Raw genomic sequence first — 24,993 nt, 5'->3', positions numbered from 1 at the left:
ATGTTTCCTATCACAATTTCAAACCAATTGTTCCTAACTCATGTATGGACAATTCCATTTATAGCCTTTTAGTGCCTGGAAAGTATATCACACCACCAGCCACAGTGTCTGTTTCTTTAAGAAAGTACTCTATAGAGATATCTTAGAATTAGCATGTGTATCATGAGACAGAGGTTGCCATGGTAAGTACACATTTTTTTAATTGAGTAGCAGACTAATAGGCACATAAAACCTCCATAACTTGTTGGCACATAAATTACCTCTCCTGGGGCTGTAGGCAATTCTTTTATTTTAAATACTTCTTTTCTAAAATTCTTTGAGCATTTTTTTGGTCTGTTTTTGTTTAGATCAGAGCCTCTTATGTTTCTTTCCTTCTTCCCCTCAACAATGCTACTTGGTGTTCTTTAGTCCTCTTTAGTTCCCTCTCTCTTCTCTCTTTCCTTCCTTTTCTTGAATGTGGTATGCATCACAGAGCAGGGTATTCAGTTTTGAAAGAGTTCTGGTTGCTTATTCTGAGCACAAAAGTGTGCGACTTAAGCAATATAAATTTCTCCTTTGGACAAATAAATAGAAGTGGCATTAAATTCTCAAAGGTACGTTAAAATCAAATATGTGCATTAAAATGCTACGATCTAAGTAGGTGTTTTACTAATCACCCTTATGCTGCTCCCCTGAGGCCACAGGTTTTCCACAGAACATCAGTTTGTGATATTTTGGAACTTTAGAAAACATGTAAAAGTTTAAATCTTGGTTATTTCTTTTGCCTCATTTGAGCTATTTTCATTTGAACTGGCTGTCCAAGAGGTCTTTGTTCTTTTCCTTTGCAGTGCTTCTCTCATTGATCCTGGTTTTTTGCTCTTTCAGTGGTGCAGTGAGTACAGCACATTGTCTATGCACGTTGTTTCTAAAGTGGACGTTGTCTTTAACCTCTTCAGTGATACAATAAATCACAAGCTGAGGGTACTGCCTTCTCATTCCAGTTCTTAACGATTTTTTTTTCTGGTTATACTGTAGTTATAGAGAAGCAAATAGAAAGAAAGTTATTTGTACTTGCTCGTACCTCAGCTATTTTTAGAATCCATATTGACAAATTTTCAAGTAGACATTGTATTTCATAAAGAGCACTGCCCTGAAATCACTGTGGCTTGAACAATACGAAAATTCAAGACTCCAGGAGTCCAACACAACAGGATATCCATAAGTAACAACGCCTACTTATCAACAAGGGGTGAGCTTAACAGTCTTGTTCCCAGCTGTGACAAGTGGTGAGAAGAATTCTTAGTAAGCCAGAGAGCTGAGAATAAATGCACAAGGTAACTCAGAAGAAAGATGAGGCTCAGCTGACTTGGTCTGTTCCTTTGCACAAATCAAGAGCAATTTAAAGCAATAATGACTAATAGTTTTCTACAGCCATCCTGACTTTTATCCTATTGCAGTACAGAGTTCACCCACCTTTGTTTTTTTTCTTTGATTTCAGTGTTCATTTTTTATGATTAAAGTGGTCTTGTATTGAAGGATCAGATGAATAGTCTTTTTTTTTCCTTTCTCTTTTTTTCCTGATTAGTTCAAAGACACCTTTAACAGCTTGGAACAAAAGGAAATTATTGTACAGATCAAGGGATTACAAAGAAATGTTTTTACAGATTTAAAATAAAATATAAACAGCTGTTGAGAGATGAATGGCACAGAGACAGTTGTTGCCAATTCATTAATAACACAGACACAAATCCACTCTATTTATTATGTTTTTAACCCATGTTTGTCAATAGGGAAAACAGTCATAATTTGAAGCTGTAAAATGATGAATGTATAACAGATAGGTTTGGTGTAGAGATTTGAGAATACCACGATGACTACTGGTTACCATCTGTGTCTGTGTAATCAATATTTTCCAACAGCATAATGAGAAATAGTTCATTTGTATCTTTGCCCCTCTAGCCCAAACAATTAGTCAGTGTTTGTAGCCTTGTAGGCTTATCAGCATTAGGAGAAGAATAGTGAATGTATGCAGACACATGTATTAGTACAACAGCTCAATGAGAAAAATATTAGACAAGTCTGTTTCTTGAACACAACAGAAACAAACCTACTTCCAGGCCTCTCCTGGGCTTGGAAAGCTCCAAAGTCAAGCTCAGTCTCTCTGGTTTACTCTCAACTACATTTTTCCCTGCTGCTTTCTATTCAGCCTGCTCAACTGTCCTTCCCCACCACCATTTCTGCATGGTGCATCTTGGCCACCCAAGCAGCTCCCATGGCCGATGGCTCTGGGTAGCAACTTCATGTTGCTTGCTTTGTGAACTGCTCCCCTCAGTAGCTTGCAAGAGGAATATTTAACAGTCCAATGGGTGTGATCCAATCTGTGCCATTAAATGAGAAGCCTGATAGCTTTTATAACACTTTACCATGGCAGAATTTCTTTGATATACGACTTCTAGTGTGATGTGATTTGTACTGTAACTGTTCAGCACACTAAAAATACTGCTTTCTCATGAAGTAATAATAGAGCAAGGTGATGGTGATAAGGCTTGAGTTCTCTGAGCCATGTGAGAAGTGCAAACAGAAAGTACCTGGCACAAGCAAAGGTAGCATGTTTTCATCCCTTGCTAAAGGTGTTGCCATTGCAAAAAGACTTATGGCTAAACAAAAGCTCCTATGGGATTTGAAGTACAGGACAATGCACCTTGTAATGGAGTGGCAAACTCCATCAGCATCAAGCTTTAATCTCACAGCTAGGTAACATCTGTTACATTAAAAAACACTTAAATTCAGTATATCATTAGAGCAATTTCCATGCTATAAACTTCAGGAATTAGACTGTCAAACAGATATTTTCTTAATTTTTTTTTTTTTTGTAATGAAGCTCTTGCTATCTCTGTAAGGCAGACAACAAGTTGATAAGAAGCTACAGTTCTGAGAATAAGTACTATAGCTAATAGTCCACTCTACTAGAGTTTTTTCTCTTTGTAAAAACTTTTCTGTAATTTGAATTTAAGCTAAGCTTTCCATAGATTTTTCTGAACTGTCCATTACTGGATACTAGCACATTACAGCTTTCACTTCTGGACAATCAATTCTGAAATATTTTGAGTTTTCATTGGCTAAAGTGTAAGCTGTGTACAAGTCTTTAGGTTTTATAGGGCACAGGTTTAGATTGATGTTTATGATGCTGGCTGTTCTCTTTCTAGAATATCATTAGATCAGTTCATGTAATCTCTGAAAGAACTCTACAAGTGTCAGTGCTCTTTTTCTTGAAAGAACACTTACCAGATATCATTATATTTAAGAATAGGATCCCACAAATGTATTGCTGTGTGTCAGTTTTTTGTTTATGTTTTGTTTTAAGGATATCTCCCTGGAGTGCACTTACACAGTTTTGAACAATTGGCTTTGGCTATCAGATCCCTGCATTGCTGGCCACAGCCATCACAAAGAAAGGACAGGTACCAGGTTTACACAGTGAAGATGAGTTATTTATCTAGATGCCTCTGAGTGCATTAATCTAGTTTCTGAAAGGTTTCAGTTTAATGTCACTCTCGTGGTGCAGCCTTTCTCTTCCTCGACCCTATGTCAGGACTCTTCAAGGTACCTGTGTGTTACTGTAGAAAGATGCTGCCCTGGCCAGTTTGACTTGGATGAACTGTGTGACTACTTTTACTCGGGCTAAAATAAGCCTATTTACACTTTTTTGTCCTATTTCAGGATGAAAACATATATTTAACAAGCATACAGACTCTCTAGACACTGAAGGACAATGTTCCTTATAAGATTTAAAAAGTGCAGAAAGAGGCATTTAATACAGTTTATTTATTTTTAAAATATTTTTGGCCTGATACTGTTCCTATGTGTACTCTTAACTGTTTCTATTCTGTGAGTAGTTCTACTATCCCTCATGGGAGACAGGACAGTAAAGAGATCCCGAGTGCTTCATCAGAATTTCCTATCACTACTCAGCACTTCACTTGGCTTAAATAAGCCAAATTAATGTGCCACAGGAGACTTAAAAAGCAGCTTGCCCAGTGCCCCCAGGTGTTTCTTCAGCTATAAAACAATTTACTCATCTTTTATCAGCAACATTAATAGTAAATGCTTACTAGGGAATCCTTCCTGGAAGCATAAATTTAGTATACTCACTAGCAGGCTATGATGACTCTGATGGAAAGGTAACTTTTCTGGCTTTTTAAGATATGAGGGAATGTTGCCCTTGCTCTTATGATTCCCTAAAATCAGCTTTACTTGTAAAGATGAGCTGAATTTACTGTAAACTTGTACTTGGGCACATGTGCTTTGTAGCATCTTTCATTTTCAAGAACCATATACAAAAATGTTTTTTGTGTGTGTGTTTTTTTTTTTTTTTTTTTTTTTACTTACGGCTTATTAAATTGAGCTGATTTATGGGGAAAAAAGAAATCATCCATCTCCAGAAAGCAAGATTCAGTTGATATGCACTATTTTAGGTACCAAGATAGTGTCTTCAAACATTTCATCTTTAAGATTCCTAAAATTATTTGAGAGTATAATGATTATCATCGTATCAAAAGTTGTGTGATTGTTGGACATGTTGGAATAGTGTGAGCACTACTATATTTTCATTGTAACGTAAGGCTTGTGGTTTGCAAAGGATCATTTTTATCTGCTTTGTAACTATACACTTTTCAGTCTCATATTCTGAACTTCTACTCATTTTGGGCACCAGAGCTTAAACATCAAAACAAACAAGCTATTACTGTTTACGTGTTCCTACTTTTCCAGCTTGGATTTGTTTTGTTTTTTTTCCTAGAATTGATGTTTGATCTTTACATTTTGGGCTCTAAATATTTCTAAGGAAGTTTGTGGAAGTTTCTTTTAAAAATAATTAACTGTGAAATGTTTTTTTACGTAACTACACCAAGGTCACATTTGTGCAATCTACTGCACTTATCAGTGTTCTGTTCTGAAGAATGTGAATGAAAGTTGATACTCAGGAATGCAGGAAATCTTAATACTGGATTTTAAGATGATTTTAATGAGAAGAATCTGGAGAGGGAGAGGGGATTTTCTCATGGGACCATAGGCTCCCATGTGTCTCTTATGTAGTCTCACCTTTTCTGCAACTAGACATGCGCTGAAATTTCAAGAACAGAAGACAAAAAGATCTTTAGTGTGACAGTTCATTAGTGTTTCTTCATATGGAATGATGACAGTAGTGAAATGGACTCTTTGGGTTGGATAAAATTTTAGTATGTGACTGATTCTCAGGCAGCAGAATAGTCCTGATGGGTCTTGTACACTGAGGTCACGCTAGATCATCGCTTTATCAGCTTCCCAAGCAACTAAAAATCTATTTTGTCTTCATTTCTTCTCTTTCCAGGTAGTTTAAGCATTTTTAAACTCCTTGTGAAATTTTATTGGGGACAGATGGTTGTGAGAGTGAAGGCTGATTATTTTGTTGCTTTGTTTGTTTGGGTTTGTTGTTGCTTTGTTTTGCCTTATGTATAATTGCTCTGGGCTATAAGAATCTTTAAAATTTCATGATCAAGACAATTACAACCAAATGTCTGTATGAAATATGATGCTTAGTCTGTCTTAAAGTGATAAGTAACAAATACTTGTTCTAAATATTTTAATAGAATTAATTTAAATATGATAAGATGATGGTATCAATAAATGTGATTTCTTATGGAATTACAAGTGAGAACTTACGTCATTTAATGCAAAATGACAGGTCTTGTCAGATAACCACTGATTAGTATTTATAACAAGATTTGTGTTCTGTGTGAGCACTGAATATTCCAAATAATTTTCTGACTCTGATAGCTTGTCTATTTCAAAATAATATATTCCAAACCAATAAACATTCAGCCTTTTTGTATATCAGAGCACAGAGCTGAGTCTGGTTCTGTAATGAGCTGTTTGCCACAATTTAAAGAGCTTAGGGCATTGAACTATAGCAGTGCAGTGTTACGGGTAAACATCTTTGTGGTGGACTACGACTTGCATTGTCTTTATCCACATATAAGGATAACATCTAGACAATATAAGAATTAGTTTCCTTTACTAATGCTCCTTAACCAAGCTGACTACTTTGACCTTTTATTATCCAAGTGATTTGGGGATCTACTGTGGAGCATCATGCATAACATGTACTTCTTGCAGTTTGGCACCGAACAAGTTTGTGTAAAAAATGTGACATATAAGACAAATAGTAGGGATTTAGTCAATATCAGCTCTAAAGACCTGATCATACACCTTGCTCTGTGTATTCTGATTTCTCTAAAACTTCCAGGATTAAGACAAATCCTCATTTGGCAAAGATGGCACAGTTTGTGATGTCTCTGACTATAGTTCCTGTGCTCTTTCAGGCTCCAGTCTCTCTAAAATACAAGATAGCCCTTTTCCTTGTGCTTTCAGCATAACAGCCCAGAATTTCTCCCTTGCCATCCTTTGAATCAATAACTTCAAATTGGAACAGCAATATTATTTTAAATTCAGGTCCAAAGCTGCAATCCAGCGTAAGATGAATTTCCAGGATGAAAAAGGGTAAAAGGAGGAGCTAACAGTCATCAGATTAGTTCACTGAAATTGTACCCTGCATGTCCCTTGTTATAATTTAAAAATGCAGGTGAATACAAGGTACAACCATTGGTATACAAGAGGCAGAATAAGAGGCAAAGGGGAGAGTGAAACTTTTCCTTTGGATGCTTACAGAACTCTGTTTTTTAACCCATTTCTCAGTCTTCCTTTCTTGGGTGATTCCTTTGTTTTGGGACACTTTGTTCAAAATTAGAAATGTATTTTAACCTTACAGCTGGATCTTACTATTGTGGGCTTGAGACATTGTACAGAGTGTAACAGCAAATCTCTCTGAAACCCATCAAGATATATTATTGTTTCAGTAAGGCAAGGAGAGTCACTTATTTCCAGGTTCTGGCGTGGCTGATAAGAGTCAATGCCCATCAGCAGTAATGCTCTATGTAAACATTTACCACTACAATGCAGAAAGCTTGGTAATGAGGGGGAGAAAAAGGAAGAGTATGAGTAGCTGTTCTGACATAAAACGAAGGGGAGACTAACACTTTCTTCTAAAGCATCTTGTATCTGTGTGTGAAAGTTCATAAACATGCAACAATACTGACATTTTACATCTTTTGAAAATAGAAAAGTACTTGTGAATAGTGTGTGCTTGAAAAAACTGTCCATTTTGTGCATGTCTTTAGGGATTTTTTGGATGGGGGGGAACAAAAAACAAGAACTGAGGATGCTCTCTACTGATATATGGATGTCTTTCAAGTGAAATCAATGGAGTTTGATTACATTTACTGAACAATTGACCTCCATGCCATAATAGGAAGGTTTAGTTGTGGTATTTGTACTGCTATCATCTCATGTATCTATTGATGAGAGAGATTGAGAGAGACAGCATGGTAAAAATATCTGTATGATGTGGCTTGTTTTTATTGAGGTATCTCAGAGAAAGCTGTCTGGAGATGAGAGATGGAGTAAACCACAGCAATGAATCAAAATGTTTGTCTAACCCTCATTCCTGCAATATGTCCAGTTCTGTCCTGCCTGGCAGTTTTGTTCCTGTTGTGGGGACAAAATGCAAACCCACAGAGCCAGAACTGGCAGTGGTCTGCAGTTTGAAACAGCTGCAAGTTCAGCTATCCAGGTTGTCATTTAACATGGGGGAAATAATGTCAAAACCATGAGTATGGCCTAGAAAGTGTCAGATAAAATACAGTGCTTTCATACTTTCTTAATATAAAGGCTATGAGGAGCTGTTTCTGGTCACAGTGCTCTGAGTTGGGGTGCAGGGCTGCACCTCTCCTTAAGGCTGCTCATGAGGCAACAGATACAGGCACAGATGAGGGTAGCTGCCAATAAACAAAATGCAGTTTATTTCAGATACGTTTTTGGTCCATTCCAGTAGAAATTCCCCACATGATGCACCTGGGGGCATAGGGGTGGCCAGGAGCAAGGTATGTCAACATTATTTCTACTGTGACTTTTCTGAGTGTGATAGGTTTAGATCCATCCTGCACTGCTGCAGAAATCAGTATCTGTCCTAAAACATACTCTTGCTGTTAGAAAAGGCAAGTAAGTTACTGCAATTGATGTCATTTGCAGTCATTAAAAGAATGTAATATCCTGTTCCTAAAATGTACCTTTTAGTTTTAGCTTATTTCAGGTTAACTGGTTTAGCTCTGTACTTCTGAAGCCATTAGAGGAAAGCAGCAATTTACAGTAGTACAGTATAATCAAATACAGTCCTCCAAATTACTCATATTAAACACAGTTGGGCTACAGGTTAGTGAGAAGAGAGAGATGAGCTTGCAGATGGTGAAGTTGATAGAAATCATGGAACCCCTTTATGTGAACAAAAGAAGTGAAGCACGTGGTTTTAATTGGAAGCCTTCCAGATAGATGTCACATCTTACCACAATTTACTAAGAGGAAAAAAAAAACAGTGGTACTGTGAAATGCATGCCATGCCACTGCACTGTGTCTTGTTACAGGAGATATAGTTTAATATAACTATACATCAGAATCTCTTAACTGATTATACTTAGTAATGTTTTCTCATAATGAAGATTAGTAACGGGTGAACCCCTAATAGAACAGATTTGGATCAGCAAAGCTTAACACTAAACTGTCTTACCACTTGCATGAACCCTTAGTGTTTCCTCTTCTGTCCAGTTCTATGCAATGCGTTCTACAAGTTTGAAGCTTTGTCCCTCCTTTCTACTCACCCAGCCTAATCCTCCCATTCACTAGTCTCATTACTTCCACCTTCTTACAGCAAGCATTATCTACCCACCTACATTCCTAAACAAGGCAGTGATCCTCTTTCACTGTTCCTACCTATACTGTGTTCGATGTTGTGTTTTTTCTTTATCCTCTTTCTATCTCTTTGGTAATTCTTGAGGAAGGAAAGGTGCCACAGTTAGCCAAGATTATGATTCTTGAAAAGGAACAAGCACAAGTCATAAATATTTTAGGAAGAAAAACTGGCTGAGAGGAGCAAATACTGGAAACTGTCAGAAAATTGAAGGAGAAAATTATACTGAATAAGAATAGATGCAGAAGAAAGTAGTTGTATAGAGATGTAGAAGAGAAGTGTATGCAAAATGTTTAAGAGGCACAGGGAACAAAACAATGGCAAGAAGTGTCAGCACGGAAAGGCACTTTTTTATGTGAACTAGAATTGATTAATTATGCAATGTAATGTGCAGGCCATGGTAGACAACTCTCTTTGCTTGTTATATTTACAAATACCTTGCTTTAAAGTTTTTACTAGAACTACTAATACTTACAAGTCACTTAGCAGAACCTCCAGGTAAAATGTTATTTTGTTAGAGCCAAGGAACGATCTAAGGTTCTCAAACTATGAAATTACTGATTTACATTATGACCACTATATAAGGCACAATTAATCATTTTAATGATATAGAATTTGACATAGCCAGTGCTCAAGACAAAGACAATCATTTTTGTATGGCAACACTTCAGTGCTAAGTCTATTGAATTACAACATAGCACAAACAGGCTTGTGGCTTGGAAAGGATGCCTTTGAGTTTGGGCGTTTTGTTTGCCATTTCACATTTTCTTTCTGTTATAGCAGAGAAGCTGAGACTTTGACCAATGTGGTATGACAAGTATTTGCTATTACATTTCACTGCCTTGCAATGGTAGCTCAAATGAAATCCAAGCTTTCTAGGCTCAGCCCATCCAGGCTGAACATTTCCATCTGTGTACCATAGTCAGAGTGATGCATCAGAAGAGTTGGTATATAAGTGAGAAGAGCCAGCTTTTCACAAAGGAGTCTTGAATTTTCAGTTAAGGATATCTGACATTCCCCTAGATGGCTAACCTGAGCTCAGAACCACACCATAGAATATGTCTCTTCAAAGCCAAACCAAATGTGAGCAAACTTTGTTGAATCTAAGCATTTGAGATGGGTATCCAAATTCTTTTGTTTTCTGTTTTTCTTTCTCTGTCACAAGCAGAAAATGATTGCTATGTGACAGGTAGTCTCACTAGAAACACAATAAGAAATATTAAAGAAAAGTTTTGAGTGTCTGTCAGTGTGTCCCCTTAGGAAAAACTGCCACATAATAGCTGACACTGGTCCTAGCTCCAAACATTTATGCCATTTGATTTGATGTGAAGCACACTGAGTTGCATCTGGCAGATATTATTGCAATATTGAAGTATTTTAGAGTAATGGTACATACAGGCAGCATGACATGTTCCTAACAGTTTCTGTGTACTTTCAGTTTAACAGCACAATTGTGTATACAGATACTAAAATGCTGTCTGTATTTAATTGACAAGATCTCTGCAGTGATATACCATGTTACTGTACTTTACCACTGCTCAGGTAAACTGACAGGAGAAATATAATGATTTAAATTACAGACCTCATAAGCCATATCAAAACCTTTATAAGTGTATGGAGTAAGCTTAAAAGCTTGATGCTTCATGAAATGATTATACAATTATTCAGGTTGGAAAAGGCTTTCAAGATAATAAAATATAGCCATCCACCTAATACAACAGTCCACCATTAACCTATGTCCCTAAGTCCCCATCTACATATCAATTAATTAAGTATTTCCAGATATGAGGACACCACCACCTCCCTCAGCAGCCCATTCTGATGCCTCAATCACCATACCCATGAGGAATAATCCACTCTAAACCTCTCCTTGTGGAATGTGAGACCACTGCTTTGCAGTGCTTTGCAACCTCCATTCAGGTAGTTGTATATTGGGATGGTGTCTTCATTCAGCCTCATTTTCTCCAGAATAAACATCTTAAACATCCTCAGCTGCTTTACGGATGTCTAGTTATTATGTATTATTATCCAGTTATATGTCTCTTATTTAGACATGCTCAAGCAACCTAATATGCTTCTTGCAATAAGGGATTCAAAACTGAATGCAGTATTTGAGGTGTAGTCTCACCAGTGCAGAGTATGGATAAATGGATAATACCTTCCCTTCTCTTAGTAGCTGCACTATTTCTGATACAAGCCAGGATGCCACTGTCTTTCTCAGCCACATGGGCACACTGCTGGCTCATGTTCAGCCAGCTGCTGACTAGAACCCTTAGGACCAGCCAATTACTCCAGGCTGTGGGAAGCACTATCAAATGCATTGTTAAACCTCAAGTAAGTAAGACCTACTTAGTGGACTTTGTCACACAATTGTAAAAGAAGATTAGGTTAATTGGAAAGGACCTATCTTTCACAGAACTGAACTGTCTGGGCCTGATCACCTGACTGTCCTCTAAGTGTCATGTGATGGCCCTCTTTGAAGGTCTTCCCTATGACCTTCTCTGCTACTAGGGCCAAACCGATCAGATAATACCCTAGATTCTCCTTCCTTATCTTCTTTTAGATGGGTATCACATTCACTGACATCCAGTCATCTGGGACCTCCCTCTCTTCTTCTGGAATATTTGAGAAAGCATCTCAAAATATGAGTAAACAAAGTAGAGCTTAAGATGTTTTCTTTTTCACTGAATTGTTCTTAAAATGTTCAGAACAACTGACTTCACTACTCAGAGCAGACTATATCACGTACCCAGCAAACAAGCATTGCTATTGAGGAAGTATTCTGAAGATAAGTCTACACTCACACAAGTATAGTGAGTTTCAAAGGTCAAACTTGAATGGCATTTATTCCATACTACTGTTTGGAAGTAGAAATAAAATACTACTCTTATTACCATCCAACATTTAATCAGACTGTTCTTTCAGCATTCATGCACCATTTGTTTTGGTAAGCTACTTGCCAAGCCTGAAAGCCAGAAAACCTGAGAGAAAAGAATGAGGAGTCTACAGATTAACAAAAGGTCAGTAATGTTTCTTACGTTAAGAGGCCATTGGAGTGGGATGCTTTTGGCATTTATGGAGGGGTAGGAGATGGAATTAAAAGAAAATTACTTATTTGTATCTTTCTGAAGCCTGAAGTTTCGAATATTCACAAAATTTGAGGTGTATGCAGAGAACAGTATAGCTAAGTTTAAGCATGCATTGCTAGCTTGGCCAAGATGAAATAACAGCTGTAAGCTCACTGTACAACAGTTTTTCCTACTAGGTAAAATTTCCCTGAAATTTTCATGTTTGTGTTCATTGCAAGATTAGAAAAGAAAAGTAATAAATTAAAAAGTTATTTTATGCTTTTTTTTTTTAAATCTTCTTTTACATTAAAGCAGGCTGAAATACTTCCTCAATAGCTGGTTTCGATAATATCCATCAAAAATTTAGAAAGAATCAACATACAGCTGTGAGTGGTTTCAATTTTATCAAATCATCATTTTCTGTTGGAAACTGTTCCACTGGAAAAAAAAAACAAAACTGCTGCAAGCTTCAGTAGAAAAATCCCTGGACAATTATGCAGTCCAATAGCTCAGCAAGAGTCTCTCTCCTGCCATTTTATATTCTTTTGATGAAAGCTTCTGCCTCCTGTGGTTTTTGCAGTTTATTCTTCTACTTCTGCAGTGTATCTGGTCAATAGAAGAACTGTTCTCTCTAAACACAAGAGAATACTCCAAAAAGAGAAATCTAGGGGTATCTGTTTCAATTGTGCATGAAGTCTCTTTGGGCTGACACCTTTCTTTGTGTAATCCTATTGGAAAGTAAGTTTTAAGGCCAAATATTCATGGAAAGGAAGTTTATAAATCACATGGGAAAGTGTTTTTAGGGAGAGGACGTATTCACTCCCTTCCTCACTGAACCGAGCAGACCCCTGACAAGCTGAACAACCACAGCTAACCAATCCTGCTGAGACTGAATATATATTGTCATATTTAAGTGTAAATAGTTTGCTATTAGACTGTAGAAGAGGAAAAACAACTTGAATAAATCAAGGAAAACTCACCTGGTCTCAGAAAGTGAGAGAAAAATACCCAACGCTATACCAAATTTTTCAAGTAAACAAATCATTACGAACTATTTCCTCACCTCTGAAACTTTTATAAATGCGGAGCCTTGTTTGTTAAGGATGTTCAGACTTCTTAGAGTCAACCTTAGATAGAAGTTAGTAGTTAAATCACAATATTAATTGTGTTTACCAAGTGCCAACATGCCTTCTCAAAAACAAACAAACAAAACATAAAAAACCCCGCTGATTTAAACCTGTGATATCAAAGCAGCTAATGGTTTTATTCATTAATTGTCAGTTCAGTTGATTCCTCTTTACATCTGTAAGGGGAGCATATTTTTTAAATGCAGAATTTCTGTGAAATTATCTTCTCCAAATATTCTTTAAGTACTTTTCTGTTTTTGTGACTTTTTCAGCAGAAGTGAATATCCCACTGAATATGAAAATCTGTGTTAGAAATGGCTTTTCTGACTGTAAATTAGATTAAAATTAAAATATCCAAAGCTCCTTAACCTTGTAGCAAAAACTACCATTGAATAGGGTATATGTCTCATACCAGTGTCACAAGCTTTAAACTTAGGTCTACATCATTTCAGATAGCGACTAATTTTGCTCTCAATAGCTCAAAATTATTGCTCTGCTCTGCTCCAGTTTCCGTGGTTAGCTGTTGGAGAATAAATTAAGGGAGGAACTTATTATGTTGCCATGCATGGAGTATAGAACACCTCACTAGGAAGCCTGCTCCAGTGTCTTTACTTTGAGTGGTTAGACATTTTTTCAAGACTGAACATCCCCAGCACATCTATTTGCCATTCCTGTGTTTCTGATCATTGGTGACCAGGGAGGAGAGTCTGGCACTTCTCCTTGCTTTCCTTCCTCGGGGAGTTACAGAGAGCAATGAGGTCACTTCTTGGGTTCCTTTTCTTCAGATGAGGTAACATAAGTGTCCTCATAGTGATGTGGAAAACTGTCCAAGCCTTTAGATCCAGGCATTCATGCAGAGCGAATGCTTCGACTCATCAAGGGAAGCCTTCCTGCTCAAGGTTAAACTGCACTATGAATTGCAGGTTCAAAAATGAGGAGTTGCTGGGTGGGAAAGCTAGGATGCTGAGGTCCAATTGTTCAGGCCAAGCAGGACAACCAGCCTGGAGCACCACTTGAGGAAGTGGGAGCAGCTGGAAAGCTTTGAGACCAGTGAATAGTGTGTCACATGAAATCAAATCTCACCAGCCTACAAGCAGGCGAAAGAGATAAAAAATTAAATCCCTACCACTAAATGTAGACCTGACAAAGCTGAATTTGGCTTTGGGCTGTGGGGTGTGCAGCAAGGATTTAGAAACCATGGGGCTTTCTCAGGGGCTGCTTCTTTCCACTCCTTGTCTACTTGCACTGTAAAACGAAGTGAGCATTAACTAGTGTGCATCACTATACAATTGTGACTATTTTCTATGTAATAGTGCTGTCTATCAAAGGAAAACTGGCAGGTACTAGAGAAATATTCAGGGGATTATGTATTTGAGGCTGTTACTGTCAGCAGTGACGAGCACAGAAGAGTGAACAAATATACTAACTACATGTCCCACCTGAAGCACCTGGGCAAAGTCTTGGAAACAACAGCAATTGTAGGGAAATAGCCTTTTAGAGCAGATGAAAAATTGCTGATGTCCACAGGGACTGCAAGCCTGGATGTGGTTGAGGAGAACTACATTTTCTCAGGTTATTCACCCTGGGTTTGACTAAACTCAGGGGTAAGAATGGCCTCCTTAAAGCTGTGTGAGCTCCTAATTTTATGATCAAAAAACAAGAAAACGTCTGGAGAGAAAGTTAAGGTGTTGACTCTAGTCTTTACAGAAGGATCTAGTGTTCCTTCCCTGACTTTCAGATGAATAAACCACTCATTACAAGGATATCTTATGATTTGCTATTTTGTCGAACAAAAATCACACTGAGTGCTTTTATACCAATTGTGATGTACTGTGAACGATCATGAAATTATAGGGAGCACATAAACTTAGTACACTTGAACTGAGAAATATAGTGAATAATGCAATACGTAGAGGCTCATATTTTCAGTGGAGAATTATTTTAACGAAATTTGCTACCTATATTTGGATTCATGTGAACTGCACGTACATGCGCTGCTGCCCTCCATAAACGCTGACCTGGCTTGCACTTCAGTGAGATGAACTGTAAAAACAGCCACCACTTTAATGTTTCATTGACTGTAATGCAAGGCACTTTTGTAGAATGAGCTAAAAGATACTTGGCAATCACAGCTGATCCAACATGTTCACTTTACATCCCTCTATCCTTCCTCGATAAAATCTAATTGTGTTTGAATTATCCTGTTTAACCTCAACAAGCAGCTAGCGTTGATTGCACAGGTTTACTATGCTGCTCAGTTTAGCCGTCAGACTTATGACAGGGAAGAGGAATTAAAAACAAAACCAAAAAATGGAAGGAAAAAGAAGACTAATACTTTTTTTTTTTTTTAATGAAGTGAGGATGTGAGTGATTCTACTGGACAATCAAATGCCAAAATTGTACTATTTATCCCTTCCGCTGTCCCCAGGAGATTGTCCCCAGCTTACCACATAACTTACAGATGCATAAGAAGAAGCAGATCTTGCCCTGTAGCAAAAGGCAAATCAATAGAATTTCTTTTTAAATTATTCTTCTGACCAGAGCTTAAAAAATAAAAGTTAAAAAGAAAAAAAAAAAAAGCCTGAGAGAACAAAATTCTTTTGATAAGAGAAATCACTATGATTTTATATCTGTATGTAACAGGCAGCCAGGAAATTGTTAATATTTCCAGTTGTTTAAAATGAGTTATCCTGTAGGTTTGGGCTCAGTCCTTTTGGAATTGTCCTCTTGTAACAGAAGTTTGTATCTTGTATTTGAAGCCCCAGGAAAGCTCCTGTTGTGTTTCCTGTACTGGAGATTGTGTGCATTGCTAGATTTTCTAAATGATCTGTGGGGCAAATATTTCTGTCAGCTTACTTCATACATCTAGTGAAATAAATGTGTGAGAAGAGAGAAATCATTTCTGATTTCTTCATTTCCACACTAGCATATAGCCATTAATCCTCACCTCCAGACTTCTTACAGCGTGCTATTACCTCACACATGCTGGCCTGGGGACAGAGGAAGATAAATTCTATTTTAAAAACAGATAGCCAAAACCATATACTTAGTAAAAATTAAGCGAAAGTCAATATGAATCTGCAATTCCAACAGCTTTACCTTTTTTACTCTCGTGGGATCTTTCCCTCTTGTGTATATTGCATTGCAGGTACTGTATTGAGACCTCACTGTTGTTCCCGGCCTCCTTTTCAAAACACCTTGCAGACTTAGGAGCTTTTTGTTACAGTTACAGTGTGTAGTTGTGTTTGTGTTAGTGTGTTTGTACAGTTACAGTCCTCTCCACAGGAGATCACCTACTTTTCAAGCCTAATATTTTCAATTCTGAAATGTTGATATCACTGTTAGCTAACAAGGTTCCACTTAAAACTAGAATAAATAATTACTTCTAAGATAAAAGTGAACTTCTCTAGAGAGCATGTTAGGACACTTAAGGCAGTTGTTGGACTGCTAATTTCTGTCCTTTGACAGTAATGAACTTAGCCACACATATCTGAACTGTTTACTATGTTTTATAGGAAAATACTACCTAATAAATGCATGGATTTCGATATTAGGGAAGAACTATTTTGTAGTCTTTAAAGATGTTTATAAACGTTATTTTATTATTTTTTCCCTTTGTATGGGCAAAGTCTGTAGATTCATAATCCCTGCAGAAAAGTCAGCCCCATTTCATCAGGTTCATCTTCTGTGGTTTCTCTTCCAGCCATTTTTTCTTCAAACTATTTTGCTTTCAGACATATTCAGGCTTTATAACTGTCAGTGAAAAGAAAAAAATGAATGCATCGTGGGGGGGAAATGGTTTGGAGGAAATCTAAGAGTGAAATATTTGCTAATAGACAGTGACTTGGCAGCTCTGGAGCCAAGGAACATCAGTCTGAAAGCAAGCAAATAGCATGTCTACGAATATAGAGAGTAGAAGCCTGAAAGAGAAAAGAGGGACCCAGTCATGACAGCAAAGAGCAGAACTGAGAACAATGGATCTAATTTAATTTTTTTTCTCTTTCATTTTCAAAGCTTGTCTTGAGCTAGAATGTACAATTTCTTTCTCAGTACTTCTACACTTTTCCCTCCTTTAAAAGAATGCGATGAAGTTTGGAGAAGAGATGATAACAATCTCAAATGTTGTTAATAGTGAGCACTTATTAATATTTTAAATAACTGAATATATTGCATGTTCTGAAGAATTAAAATTAGTTTTAAAGGCTCTACAGCTCAAATTAATTTCTTGAGTAGAACTAGAAGTGTCCCTTTCAGGATAAGAAGCCACTGAAAAATCTCCTTGATACTTTTCGAATTCTCCTCAATACTTTTTTTATTCTTTCACTGAAGATTTATCTTTTATTTAAATAGCACTAGATACGTTTCACATAGAAAGCTAACTTCAAAAGTACCCAGCTTTCTTCTTACCATCAATAATTAGAGCCCTCCAGGTGTTTAGTCTCTGGAATTTTTTTAGGTGAACTTGATCAGCTTTTTTTTTTTTTTTTTGGTAGATTCAGGAGGGTTTGGATAGCCAAAAAATTCACTTCCAATTTCAAAAGATCCATCTGCTCATAGCAAACTGATTTCCAACCATCCTCCTCTGAGGCCAATACTCCCAATACATTTGTGTATAAGGTATGAATTTACTCAAGATGCTCTAAAGGTTTCAAAAAAAAAAAAAAAAAAACAAAACTGAAATCATGTCACAAATATAAAACTCTTGCAAAAGGCAAATATAAAGAATTTCATTATCATTAAAGCAAAGAATGGGTGGGATATGCCACCCTGATCACAACCAGACCAGGAATGAGTGATGCTTGATGTTCAACCAAGGACAGCCTTGCTTAATGCTGGGGGAGTAAATATAGGTGGTTTCAGTGAGATGACTGCTTGTGTAGCACTGCTGCAGACACACTACCTCTGAAAATCAATTAGGACTTGTATTCTTTTTCTATACTATTTCTTTCCGAGATTTATTTCAGCTGAATGGCTGTCAGTACTCTCTTTATTACCATCTCTTGAAGCCTACGGCAAGTTTAGCCAACCAGCCTTGTCTAACTCCATCTACAGTGCATTTTGAAGTTGTTTTGGCTAACGGAGGAACCAATGATTATAGAAGAAACCTTTCTCTTCAACCTGTTACTGGGCTTTAAATTTTATAACACTGGGCTCTGATCAGACAAGGGGAGCGAGGGAGCACCCCAAAGCCGTTTTCTGACACTTTTCTTTCTCCACCCCCACCACAGCCTGTTTGTGAAGATGAGACTCTCTGAGATACTACAACTTCTCAACACATGCCAGCAGGATCTTCAGAGCCCTGCAGAAGCATGCTAATATCTTTGGGATAGTTACTTTATGTTCATTTAAAATGCAATTAAACAGAACAAATACTGTGAGGAAATGGACAATATTTTACATTTGCATACAAAAATTAGGGGGAAGATCTTTTCATCACATTATGAATTTATATAAACATTTTGGAAAGAAAATAATATGTGGTGATAATGTAGGCTGGTATAATGAAATAACTGGAATGATAGTACTGCTGTCCACAGGGTCAAATGTTCTAGGAAAGAATTAATAATTTATGGAAGTATTTATCCCTATAATTAAATACTGGAATTTGGAGCCACTTCCTGCTAAGCTGTTTGAGTCTACAAAAATTAGTTCTAAACTCTAGAAAAAGAAATTTGAGTGGAAAAGTTCCTTTAGGATGTTATTGAATTTTCTGTCCAAAGGAAAGGTTCCTTTGTTCTGATTCAGAGTCATATTTTCACACAAAACTCTGGATGCAAGCAAAGGAAACAGTGGAACTCATCATGAAAAGAGATTGGAAATGAGGAACAGATCTATGCTTTTATATTTCTAGTATATTTGTATTTAAGGGTAATAAAATCTTTTAACAACTTTAGGAACTATAATGCTAGTCACCTTGGTATTTGAAACACACCTCTCTAGCTATTGATACACATGACAAAGAACCTGGTTAGGTCTTCAATGAGCTTGAACAAGGCATTTTCTGCGCGAAGTTACAGAACTAAATTGTAATGCGAGGCTGTAATATTGAATAGCACATTCTAGGGCCATCTTCTGAGCCAGTATCACTTGTATAGCTCTTTAAATAAGCCAAGAGTTTAATTCTAATCCAGAGTAAAGGGATGAATTCCCATTTCAATGAACTTTAGTAGATGAATGCAAAAGCAAAGGCTTAGCTTTTGGCAGGCTACCTCCCATATTTTTTTTCTGCCTAACGTTAATGAGTTTGATATTAGCATAATATAACCAGTGCATTTAATTTCTAACCTGAATAATTACAAAAAAAAAAAGGAACAAAAGCTGGAGGCAGAGGGATAATGGAGGAAGGGGAAAATGGCTTGAAATACAATTGCCCTGACTTCAACTCTTGAGAACTAATATTTCTTGGCAAGCTGAATATGCTGAGTTTGTTTGCGTGGCTGAATGTGTAGCACAGAACAGGTAAGCTAAGGGTGGGAACATGAATTCCCTCTTGCCATTGAGCAGTTGGCCAAGCAGGTCAGCCCTACAATTCCTTATGCCCCATAAATCTACACAGAGGTAGGCACTGGGGAAAAATTATTTCTCAAATAGCCAAGAAATATTATAGCAAGAGAGCTTGAAAAAGCTGTGTGCCTATGGGAGTAATGAAAGAACACTAAAGGACTGAATTCCTCACACTGTCTCTAGGTCTGGAAGACCATGGAGCTGCATGTGATAGTATAGGAGCCACAATTACTCAGATATGATCTGTACAGATCACTGATATATACTGATATTAAGTCACGTCCTTCTTCATTACTGCTGCAGAAACACACAATTAGCAGTGCTGCAGACACGGGCTATTAAAACTCTCTTTTTGTCCAGCAAGCACTGACTAAAACATAGCTATGGGGTCATCATAGAAAATCCATTATTTTGAGCAGAGTAACACTTAAAGGCCAGCATGCACATTAACTATTTTAATTGTCAACTACAACAGCACTGTGGTGTAACATTAAAGGTGCTCTAAAGTTTGCTGTTTGCTGACAGCGCATGACAGTTTTGCAGACCATAACACTTTCACAAATGTTACCTCAGGCAGGCAATATATACATTTTTTTCCTGAGTAGCTTGAATTAACAGAAGTTTGAAAGATGGCTAGGTTGCTTTTAGTCCTCTACACACGCAGTTCTCATGTAGAATGAATGTAAATTTAACTTCCGAAAAATAAGAGTTAGTCTTTTTAAAAATAATAATCCAATTCCACCAATTGGTTAAAACGTAACTTTTATTTAATTTGTTTGAAATTTCATGGGGACTACACTTGGTTTATTTTATAATTGACCAATCCCCTTCCCTATAAACAGCTGCTCTCCTCATTTGCCTTTGGCTTTTTTCCTGAATGTCATATTTTAGTATACTCTTAACCCTTAATGATAAAGAGAATTAATTGAGAAGCTGCTTGGTTGTCTTCCTGCCCTCAGGAAATGGCCCACCTCTCAATCCTCTACATCACCATCCAGCATAACACAAAGTGTCTTTCCTTTTCTTAAAGCGTGGAGTAAACTCTAACAGTGGGTTTTTCTCTCTAAACCCAGCTAGTGTCCTTTGAGGTAGCATTCCTTATTCACATAGGTCTCTCTGATTCCCTTATTGATTTTCTTGTGTATTAAACATCATTATAAACTCATACTGACCAGTCAGTATCTGCTAGGGCTGCAGGCTGTTCCTCCAGTCAGATCTAGCCTCCTGTCACCAGCATCCTATAAAAGCCTTTTCTCATTGCTGATAGCATTTGAATTCAGAGGCTGTTCTGTATTTTTTTTTTTTTAGTGTTGATGAGATTATGGAAGAGATTTTCAAAGGCATAAATCAGACTTATAAGTCCAAATCCCATTGTTTTTCAGTGGGAATGGTGGATGCCACAGGAGTTTTTTGTCCTTGACAATCTTTCCCTATTTCTTAAATAAAGATGGTACAAATGAAAGGTTCTTTCATTTTAGAGGAATTTGTAGAGATCATAAATTAAGGCTCAGATAGATAAGCAATTTAAACCCAGTATACTTTGCAGTGGAACTATGCCCCAGAGTGCACTGTTTAGTAAGACCCAGAGCGTACTTAATGCAGCAGCAGTCAGGGCCCCTGCTGATTTACTGCCAGATGTGCCAGGCCCATGAGGATATCCTAATGCAGAGAGGGGCTGAGCAAGGAGTTAGCTGAGGTAGGACAGAGGACTGTCAAGGGACTTGAGGGTGGCCGGTGTCCAGTGTCAGGAAATGGAATATATATTGAGAAACCAGATGGAATTAGGATCTCTATTCTTCTTCTGCTTCTCTCAATTTGAGGAAGTCTCTCTTTCTACATTATTACGTGACATAGAATTTGGCAGTTGTGGTGACTACTGTGTGAGGAGACTACTAAAAATATCAAACATCCTGTATGCGAAAAAGCAATAGCATGTGAGCTACCTAATAAGTTTTCTCCACCTCTCACCTCGGCAGATCGAAGTACTTAGCCATATACTATTTAAGTAACAATCCACTGCTGAATTCTGTTTACCAAGTAAAAAGACTTTTTTTTTTTTTGTCACTGTTCCAATTAATCGGTGTTTCCTGTGCACATGGAAAGAATTGCTAAGCTCTGATTCATCACAGTGTATCCCCTGCCGCTGCAGATAATGGTGGAGTGGGGGTGGGTTTGGCTGACTAATATGCTATAAATGCCACTTGGGTTATAAGCTCTTGAGGCACAATGATTTTTAGGTAGACTGTCGTCTCGTAATGTCATACCACATAAGGTAAATATGACTCATGTAATCCAGTTTGATACATCGCCATTAGAGTATTCTGAAGGTTTTTATTATGCAGTAGAATACCCCATATGAAGTGTTTTCCCCCTACATTTTGTGCCTCTCATGGGAAAACTTTCAGGAGAGCTACCAGTTCTTCCTGACAGAAGAATCTCAAGAGCCTTTTCAGAATTCCATGACATGGCCAAGTGTTGCGTGGTTAAAATGTCTACTGAAAGCAGTGTAGAAGTGGCAAGTTTTGACCCTCAGAAAGACAAAAATATGGCTATTTTAAGAGAGAGAATCTCTTAAATCCCTCTGGTAAACAGCAGGAGTTGCAGTCTGTCAGTGTCTCGAAATCTCTAAAATCTGCTGAACCATTTGGCACTGCTGCAGAGTTGGAAATGTTTTTCCTCTTCATATGATAATAGGAAAAGTGGGATATTGTTGGGGGTTCTTCGGTCTGTTTTTTTTTTTTTTTTTTTTTTTTTCTTTACTATTATTATTTATTGTCAAGGAGACACCTCACAGCATTAAGGAGTTGTTCAGTATAGACATGTTTTCCCCTTCCACTTGCCAGGTAAACACAGAGGCTGATTGCTGTTCTAGCTAACAGGAGGTAAATAGGGAAACAAGGAGGCGTTTTCGCGAGAAGGTCACTGCTATCTCTTAAAAGTGGTGGCCAAAGTAAATGGGAGGAAAAGAAATAAAGGTGGTACTTGCTTAAACTTCTGGAACAATAGAGAGATTGCTACTTCCTCACCCACTATGGAGGGGGTGGAGCCGCTGAGATGGAGCTGATTACCACAGCTGCAGGGCAGCGTGGCACTGCACAAATAACAGAACGGGCTGTGCTTTCCAAGGGGAACTTTTTAATTGTTTGGAGTCCACCAGGAAGTCAACTCTGCCCTGATTTCCGACGTGATTCAATAGGCTATTTTCCAGAGATGTCTGGAGCCGAATGCAACCAGTCTGATAGGGCCATGGAGAATATTCCCATGATTATAAAGCCACAGAGGGACTAGTTGTTTTGGGAGGTGTGCTGACAACTAATGATAAAACAGTGTACACATTATCAAGCAGATACTGTGTTCTCAAATAAAATGCTGATAATGCCTGAGCTCACAGGGCTACTTTCTGCTCACGACTATAAAGGGGCTACTCTTGACTTGTATGACAGCATGTAATTCAGAGGAGAAACACAAAGTTTTTCCCCTGAGCTACAGTTTATTTATTACCAATTTTCTCTGGGCTCTCCATTCTTCAAACCTCCCTGACTTTGAGCCGGACTGTAGCCCTGTGTATCCCAAAGAAGGGGCTACGGTGTGTAGGGTTTTAGTGCCAAACTGCTATCTTATACAGATATATACAATATCTTATCCTTATACAGGATCTTCTGGCATGAGGCTCCCCATAGTGGAATAGGAAGCTACCAAGCATCAGAGCTGCCTACTCTGCCCCTTCTGTCAGGGACGTGTGTCACACAGGGTGGTCACTGTGTCCCCTGTCACTCCCTCTGCAGCTCTGGAAATTCCCACTGACCTATGAATATCTGAGGGATTCATGACTGAGCTTTTTTCTTTTCCCTAATGTTTATTTCTTTGATCTCTAATGCTTCCTGCCAGCTACACATTATTGCAAGTAAAAGGCTTTTTAGGTATGAATACTTAGCCCTCAGCTAGACTGACTTTACTTGCAGTCATGGAGGCAACTGGCTATGAATAGATCCATCTGACTCAAGTGTAGCAGTCTCAGTCCTTTCTACTTTGTTCACCTAAGTAGCTCCACTAAGTACTGCTCATAAATTGCTCCCTCGTTTAGACTGATGCTAATCTAACGAGGCTAAGTATGTAATACATTTTCCTTGTGGAGGTGCTAATATATGCTGAAGTCTTGCTCCTTCCCTCTTTGGGCATAAAAGAACTTAACTGCTGCGAAAGTACTTTGTCTCTTCTGTACAGAATGGCTAAAAGAATGATAGGGATACCAGAATATTTAGAAATGCTTCATCCAGAGGATAGGATTTAATGATTATTTTTACAATGATGCTGCTGCACAGGAAGAGCAAGGATATTCAGTTCATCTGGTTATTTGAAGAGAATTCTTTGTAGCAGGATAGACCAGGATTTCTTAGGTCACTGGAATATGAATCAGTGTCCCTAAAATAAGAAACTATTAGCAAAGAAATGAGATTGTTCTGTCAAAGACATCTGCACAGCTCCATCTCAGAGTAGTGGTTATGGAAAGAAAATGAGGATCTGGGCCACTGATGTCCATTTTTGTGTGGTACTGAACAAAGGACAAAGAAAAAATCCTGTGCTAACTAAACAAATGACATGATTCTGGTAGACATGTGGCAGGTATTGCATTCAGTATGTTTAACATTTCTTCATTTTTCTATACTTTTCAGCAGATCGTTTTTCAGCAAAATGTTAAATGGTTACACACTGTCAGATTTTAATTGGGAGAATCTGATCAACAGTTCTTGGAACTGATATGAGTGCTGATAGGAGTTTAAAAACTTGTCTGTTACCTCTGCCAAATATTTTTTTAGAGGGTAGGATGGAGAGGGGAAGAAAACCTGCTTCTGCTCTCACTGAAAGCAATGGAAATCAGAGCAGTTCTCCTGAAATAAGCTTACTGTCTTTTGCAAATATGATCAGCAACAGAGCAAGAGTGGCTTTTAAAAAGACTGCTGGCATATGGGCAACACAAAGAAAGCTGCACATTGTGACATTCCTAAAGAAAAAGAGGAGAGAGATTTAATGGTTGCTTTCCAGATCTCACAGCTGGACCACTAAGGTGGGAAACATAAGCAAGCTATCATGTCACTTTTACAGGAGTGGAGAAAAGCTTTTCTTGTATAGAGAAGCTGAAATGCTGTAGTAGTTTTTCTAATCTGTGCACATCATGTATAGTGTTTGTGAGCTTTGGCTTTAAAAAATAAATAATAAAAAAAATCTCAGATTCACGAAAATGCAGTCTAGGTTGCTGAAGCGTTTAAAGATTAAAAAGCATGGTAAAAATCTTACATAACTAGGCAACAGTTTTAGGCCTTGATGCTCACGTTCTTTTCTGACTGTTCAATGGTCGTATTTCAGTGCAGATGGGTGGGGGGAGGAATGCCAGTGAAATATGTCGGGAATGTGATTAGTAGTAGAAATTAATCAATGCTATGTTGTGAGAATTCTGAACCATTTCCATACTTGAGCAGAA

At 37.7% G+C, this 24,993-nt stretch overlaps 1 protein-coding gene across 1 annotated transcript in view; it reads right to left on the bottom strand.

Annotated features, from left to right (window-relative positions):
* Positions 1–379: 379 nt before the first annotated feature.
* PTGFR (prostaglandin F receptor) overlaps positions 380–24,993 on the bottom strand; it is a 308,369-nt gene continuing 283,755 nt past the window's right edge. The window contains exon 3 of the transcript XR_010622464.1: positions 380–390. The gene's annotated coding sequence lies outside the window, so the exon portion shown is untranslated. The remainder of the gene's footprint in view (positions 391–24,993) is intronic.

Source organism: Cyrtonyx montezumae, unplaced genomic scaffold, assembly GCF_038088225.1.
Source record: "Cyrtonyx montezumae isolate F1298 unplaced genomic scaffold, pur_monq_1.0 scaffold_1, whole genome shotgun sequence".
Lineage (NCBI taxonomy): Eukaryota > Metazoa > Chordata > Aves > Galliformes > Odontophoridae > Cyrtonyx > Cyrtonyx montezumae.
The sequence above is the reverse complement of the archived record's forward strand: the minus strand, read 5'-3'. Positions and strand labels throughout refer to the sequence as shown.